This window comes from Lytechinus variegatus, chromosome 9 (assembly GCF_018143015.1).
Source record: "Lytechinus variegatus isolate NC3 chromosome 9, Lvar_3.0, whole genome shotgun sequence".
Taxonomy (NCBI): domain Eukaryota; kingdom Metazoa; phylum Echinodermata; class Echinoidea; order Temnopleuroida; family Toxopneustidae; genus Lytechinus; species Lytechinus variegatus.
The window spans coordinates 20,610,315-20,617,618 of NC_054748.1; the positions used below are offsets into that span (position 1 = coordinate 20,610,315).

Below are 7,304 nucleotides of genomic sequence, written 5' to 3' on the forward strand. Positions count from 1 at the left end.
TTGTGGTTTTCTCCTATAAGTACCCATTCCCCTGGGGCAGTAATCTAAATATAACCCAGGTAGTAGTTGTTTAATGTCCTCATGAAAGAAAAAAATAATTTGAAATGAAACTTTTGGGGAAAATGACATTTTAGCCAGAATATGTATTGGAGCACATGGAAGAGTAGTCCTTGCCTTACATCACTATGACATCACATAAGCGGCCAATTTGAAGTCTCCATGGGTATAGTGATTACCAATATTTACAACTTTTAAAAATTCATAACTTTCTTGTTATTTGTCCAATATTGTTCAAACTTTCACCTATCAACTTGTCTAATTTTTCTTTTTCTTATAAAAACAAGTTTTTATTTGGGTTGGATTCCCCTTTAAGATCTTCAACCAGAAGTTGTAGATTGTCGATATTTGATAATAAAGTTGTGCTATTCTAAAGCCATGTTTCTTTTCCTTTATATGACATGATCTCATTTCTGTCTGACATTTGTTCAGAGAGATTCCACCGTCGGGTTCGTAGGGTGGAAATGATTCATTATCCATATGTTCCATAGGATAATTTTCAACGGAATTAATTCTCTGAGTGGATTTTTGATTTAAAATTGTAGTGGATTCATTTGTTGGGTTGTTGGGTTATCTATTGGTGTCTCACTTTAATTGAAAATTCAACATCGGCCTTTAAACTGCTGTCGTAAAGTTGATGGACAGCTCCTATTTGTTCTACTAAGGAGAATAAATACGAAGAAAAAAGAGGGGAAATTGAAAAAAAGGTATAAAAATGAAATATCATCTGGGGTACAGCAGACAGTTAGTGAGATGAAATGCAATGGCGTGAGCTTTGTTGGTCTTGTATCCCCGGGGGGGGGGGGGGGGCACTCAGTATATAATGCATAGTGGGTATGTGCCGCGGAGGGGACCCCCATTTTCACACTCAAATTTCCGTTCCAAGGCATAGCATTTTTGCCTTGTTGAGAAAAAGAACAAAGAAAGCCGCTCCAAGGCATAGCATTTTCTTCTTATCAAGAAAAAAGAAGAGGGAAATCCGCTCCAAAGCTTCGCATATTTTTCGTTACGCCGCTCCGATCGCATTGAATGAGTCGAATTTTGGTGAAAAGCGGCCGCAGAGCTCCCCGGCGGAGGCCGCGCTAGCTGCATCATGCACGCATGACCGTTCCATAGGGATGCATACGCACTCACACGCTGGCGATCCGTTCCAAGGACCCCCGTTTTCACAAACATTTGTCGTTCCGAAGCCCGTTCCGAGGACCCTCCTTTTTACAATAAGCCCGCTCCAAGGCCCCCGTTTTTTGTCTCGCCCGCGGCACACCCCCACCACATTTTTGGTCGAGTGCCCCCCCCCCCCGGGCTTGTATCAAAACATGATGTTGGCAGTGAAAGCGCCAAAATGCTATCTTTACCTTAATCATTGCAGTTGTTAGTAATTTCTCTCTGTAGTTATTACTATTTTTTCTGATTTCACACAAGCTTACTTTTTCCGCCGGTTCTTGCTCGTTCCACACTTCCCACTCCCCCATTTATATTTTCTCATGTGTTAGACAGGAGTCAGGTTGATGTGTCTATCTTGATTTAGTGTTATGAAAACATTTGAACAGCATTGGCTACAACAATAATTGATATAGGAAAGGGATTTTTTTTTCGCAGGAGTTTCTGCATTTATGTATTTATATTCATATATATATATATATATTTATATATATGTTACGTACACTACTGATTCATAAGAGCATTCAAATAATTAGCCTGGTTATGGATACAATCAAGGAAAGCTGGGGGAGAAAGATAAAACCAGAAATGATAAAGACCGAAGAAAACTGATTTTTGATTACAGATTTGATTCAACATTTATTAAATAACAAATTTAGAATTACAAATCACACAACACTGCCCACGCAGAATCTACCTGTTGAATGTAAATAAATGTAAAGAATGAAATAAATTAATCGCTCCATGGAATACAGTAACTTCATTTACAATCGAAGAAACAGTAACATTATCCTTAAACAGATTTCTTCATAAAAGATAAATGAAATAATAAATATTTTGTACAAGAATATGATTCGTAAAATTGTGTGTTTACATAAGCATCATAAACAAAATAGTTTTCTAATTAATTACCTGACGCTATCTGTTAAATTGAAGCTGAACTCCTCCTCGTCTGACTCAAATTAAGAATCAATTAAAGGTGGACATCTTGAATACAAAATGAGAAATGACATCAAAGTAATTCTTTCAATGAGTGTCAAAATAGATATATGATTACGCAACAATAATACTCTGACATCATAATAGATATATGATAATGTAACCATATAAGGATAACAATTGTCATGACGTAATAATACATTCATTGTTTTCCTTCATTAAATCATAAAAAACGCTTAATTATATTATACGCGCTGCAAAACTTGTGTGCGCTTTGAACAGAAAACAATGGCTGCGCGAATTGTATCAACCTGCAATGTTTATGTTAACAAGCCAGCCGTAACGGTAATAAATCAAATGAAAAGAGATAATTAACTGACACATATTCAATAATTTCGATACAGAGTATTTACAAGATAAGAATATGAAATAGATCATCTTAAAGCAAAATTGATGTACATTCATAATATGAATTTCTACTAAACGACAATAGATATGAATAGATACAAGAGTAAAATATTGAACATACTCATAATATTTCAAGGTGCTCAGAATGACATTTCGTCACTGAATACCACCGTGACGTACCGTAGTATTAGAACCAGGCCCCCGAAGCTACCGCCATTTTGTTTAATCCATTAGAAGCTAAAATAAGCCCTCATTAATATTAATTTCGTACGATGCTCCCTCGTCAACTGTGGTTTTGTACGTGTATTAGACAATACGCACATCAGCGCAATGACAAAGGTCAACTCGGAAAATTCATTAATGTATTCATTTTGTTACGCGCTCGTGACGCGAAGGATTCAGCGAATCAAGCAAGCGCAAATCTGAGACGATACGTTGCGCTTTATAAAGTATCGATATCACAAGCGATATCACTTAAAACAAAACAATGTTTGTATTGCGGGATTGCGTCTTATAGGCCTATGCTAATTCTAAAAGGGAAGATGAAAAGAGTAGATCAAGTCGCGATTAGGTAAAAAGGTGGGGGTGGGGGCAAATCATGGTTATTACCATGATGGTATTCATTTTCACTGGTTCAGTATGAATACTGAAAAAATAATTTTCACCACTAAACTGACAGTCATTTCTTGTTACAAATTTCAAGAAGTAAAAAAATAATAATAATCTTCATGGATCCTCGTGCCTGCTTTCTTCTGGCGTCCGTTTCATAATGAATTACACTGAGCTATTTAAACATCGCTATTATTGTGATAACCATGGGAACCTTGATTATGATTGGTATTTGTAGTTACCATATTTGTAACTCATGATGAAACGGGCCCCAGTTTATCATGTTCAATATGTTTCCTGTCCCCTTTATTCTCCAGCATTTCTTACTCTGTTTTTTTTTCCATTTAATCATTTTCCCCACTCATGTTCTTTTGTGCCGCCTTTCTCCTACATATGAAGAGCTCACTTTTAAAAGGGGTTAGGTCCATTTTTAATCAAATTTGATTTTTATGTCTAGATTTTTAGTAGCTATATAAGATGATAACATAGAAAAGTTGAAATTCCCATGAAAAAGTGACCTTAAAAAAGAAAATTCACTTTTTTCAAAAGGGGTTAGGTCCATACATAATTTTTCTGGAAAATATTTTTAAAAAATAAGTAGATTTCTTTTACACCCAATTTTAAATTTCTAATGGTAGGGTATCATGAAAATTCATTTTCGCATAAGAATATTGCAATATGGGAGAATAAAAAAATGATTTTCTTGGAGTGGCCCTAGCCCCTTTTGCAACTTAACTTTTCATATATTTCCTTCTTATTTTCCCACTTGTTATCTGTCTCCTGGTTTCCAAAAATCTCGTCTTATTTCTCTTTCACCCCTTTTGTTCCTACTTCCAACATCAGCTCTCTCACCACCGCCTCTAAATTATCTCTTCATAATCATGTGCCCCTCAATTTCTTTCTTTTCTCTTTTCAACCCACTTCTCATCACTCTTTCCCTTTCTTGATCTCCGTCTCATTTTGAATTTTGCCAATTCCAAATCCCTTTCATTTCAGCTCTGTACAAATACCGGTACTATATGAACACAAATGAAAGACATGAAGGAATTCTCTGGTTAGTGGTGAATTTTATTAATTATCCAGAAAAAAAATCACATTATCAGAGGATTAAGCTTTACCTTTTTTCTTAAGCGTATGTTAATACTTTGAACCAAAAGAAAGTTGTTTTTGTATGCTGGGGGGGGGACACAATTCCCCCTACTTTCTGAAGCACTGAAAAGTGCCTTTTTATGCAAGAAAATGCCCCCTCACGAACGTGTCCCTTTCACCTGATGAGAACCTGTTTTAGGTAATACCAATTAGTGCTCTTCCTTATATGCAATTTTTTACCCAAAAATGCCCCCCCCCAAAAAAAAAAACCGTGTTCTGTGCCCTTCCATCTGAGGGCCCGTTTTATGTGTTACAAAGTGCCCCCTCGCCTTCTTGAAAGTGCCCTTTCTTGAATCACTGCCCCATTTTACCCAAGAAAAGTACTCCTAAAGAACTTGTTATGTGCCCCTTTCACCTGAGAAGGATCTGTTTTATGGTCACCATGACGAGTGCCCTTTGAAACAAGAAAACAATATTTTCATTTCTATGATATACTTCTGAAGGAAATCCTTTGTGCATTAAGTTTAATAATTCATGTGAGTGGGGGTATATAAGCAGTTTCGTACAGATGGAGGGGGGGGGCCTGAAGGACTCTTGCCCATAGGCGGCGGAAGCGGGGGGATAGGGGGACCTGTTTCCCCTAAATATGAGGTGGGGACAGTCCCCCCCTAATTTTTTTTTTGCTCGTAAATTTTTGTTCCTGCATCCCCCCTAAATTCAGGTAGACCCCCCCTCCCCTTATAATTGTTGTGGCCCCCCTAAAATTGTGGTTGACAACCTTTTTTTTGCTGGAAATTGTTGTGGTCCCTTTTAAGATTTAGGTGGATAAATTCAGGTAGACCCCCCTAAATTTTTTGCCTTCCGCCACCAATGCTCTTGCCCCCCCCCCAAAAAAAAAAAATCACAACCAAGAAAAAAAAGACAAAGGAAAGCAAAGGGTGAAATATATCATTTTGAATATTTTGTCGAAATCTATCACAAAATTGGATATTTGTTTTTAAAATGTCAAAATTTTGCTCGCTCGCAACTTTTTAAAATTTCACATAAAACAGCATTTTCCCTGTACCCCCGCCCCCTTTCAAATTAAATCCGCCGCTCCTATTTGTATGTTTAAAGCTTCTCTTTTTGCAACCAGTTTTAATGAAAATCAATAAGAAATTTCATACGTCATGAATTTGGGTTGTGATATTTTTTTTTTAAATTGGACTTGGAAAAAAAAACCTTTTCCATCTTCATCACGTGGTTCCTAAGTCTTCAATGTTGAATTTTTGGATTTCTTGAATGAAAACATCTGTTACACCAGTCCTGCAGATTGAAAAAATAGAGAAAGAAAATCAATTAAATTGTCATGATTTATAAAACATAAATGTTTTAAGGAAAGTGAGACTATGCATATATATGTTTCTTCAACACATAACATAGGAAATCTTGCTTCTACTAATAATAAACTTGTACTTCTATAAAGCATATCACTTAAACATGTTCTATGCAGTTTACATACCACTCTCCATTCTAACTACATGTCCTCTTTGAAAAAATCGTAAATATGAATATATAAATTAACATATGTAAATTATATGAATAGTCAGAATTAAAGTTGATATGTTTTGTTGCACAGAATATTTTTATCTGTAATTAAAAACGACACTAATTATAATCTAAAAACAAAATTGAAATAGGTTTTTCAAAGGCAGGTTTATTTGTTGCCAAAAAAATGTGAACAACCTCCATTATCAAAAATAATCACTAACTCACTCACTCATATAACTGCTGTAGTTTGTATTTCTCTTTGTGGTCCAGTCACTGTTCTATTAGGCCTACTTCACCAATTATTTATCATCATCAATCACCTCCATGGAAATTGTCAAACTGCATCATCCTATTAGACAAACTGTAAAACAAAAAAAATCGTAAATCTACAAATATAAAATATGAATATCACACTAAAGAAATTAATAAAATGAATTTTATAAAACATAACTCATGAAAAATAAATATTGCTTTGTTTATAAACAAATAGGAAATAAAAAGGCAATTTAATTACTAGTAGATCAAGAACATGACCTTATTTTATAAATTTGCCCAAGGTACATAACTTTTGACATTGGTTCTATTTTAGACTCGAGAGCCTGTATATTTAAGAAGTGTATATTCAGTACAGATCCTACCTCTTTGTGGCTCAGGTTATTTTTATTTAATGTAAACATGGTTAACATTCAATGCATGTAATGTATCTGTAACTTTGAATGGGTTAGTTTAACTTTTATACCTGGATGAGAATCTGCAAAATGATGCATGCACTTATGATCATCATCTTGAACCATATAGGTAGACCTCTGTACTGTTTTTCTTGTCCTTCAAACTCAACCTGTTTTTCTTGTTCTTCAAACTCAACCTGTTTGTGAAAGAAAAGAGAGTACAATAATAAGAAGTGATATTTTTCATGGCCGTATGTAAAGGGGAGGGATTTGGGCAAGAGCTGAAATGTGAAAACCTTCATCAAAAAAAAGAATTGCATGACATCCTTCAATTTTATTTAGAAAATGCACAAAACGGCAATAGATAATATTGGTTACTTCTGCCCCTCGCTTTCTGAATTTTAGGTTTCTCTAAATTTTTTCACATGTCTGCCCCCCCCCCTAAAAAAAAGAAACATCTGCATCTTTTTATTTCCGAATCTTATTTCATTTGACTTCAACATAATTTCATCTCATGCACTAGGTCTAGATCTAAGAAAGTATAGATCTAGTCCAAGACTCAGAGCTGTGCAACAGCATTCGCGTATCTAAATTACTCGTACTAGTAGGTCTAGATCTAGATAGTAACGATGGACTCTCGATCTATCTAGACCTAGAAAGTAAAGCTTTGGTTCTAAACTGAGATCTAGGCCTATATGGATTTGATGTCTGACTCTGACTTTTATTCCTGGCTAAAAGTTTAAACTTCATTGCCATTATTGACCAAGATTAGATCTAGTCCTTGGTCCACTGACACTGACAGGCATACTCGTACATGTAAATGGAGTTGTTTAGGCCCAGACC

The 7,304-nt window shown here is 35.4% G+C and overlaps 1 long non-coding RNA gene across 1 annotated transcript; it reads right to left on the bottom strand.

Annotated features, from left to right (window-relative positions):
- Positions 1–5,530: 5,530 nt before the first annotated feature.
- Positions 5,531–6,542, bottom strand: LOC121421042. Its single transcript, XR_005970926.1, has 3 exons — positions 6,533–6,542; positions 6,023–6,142; positions 5,531–5,568 (listed from the first exon to the last, which is right to left on the bottom strand). It is a non-coding gene; the product is annotated as an uncharacterized LOC121421042 (long non-coding RNA).
- Positions 6,543–7,304: the final 762 nt, after the last annotated feature.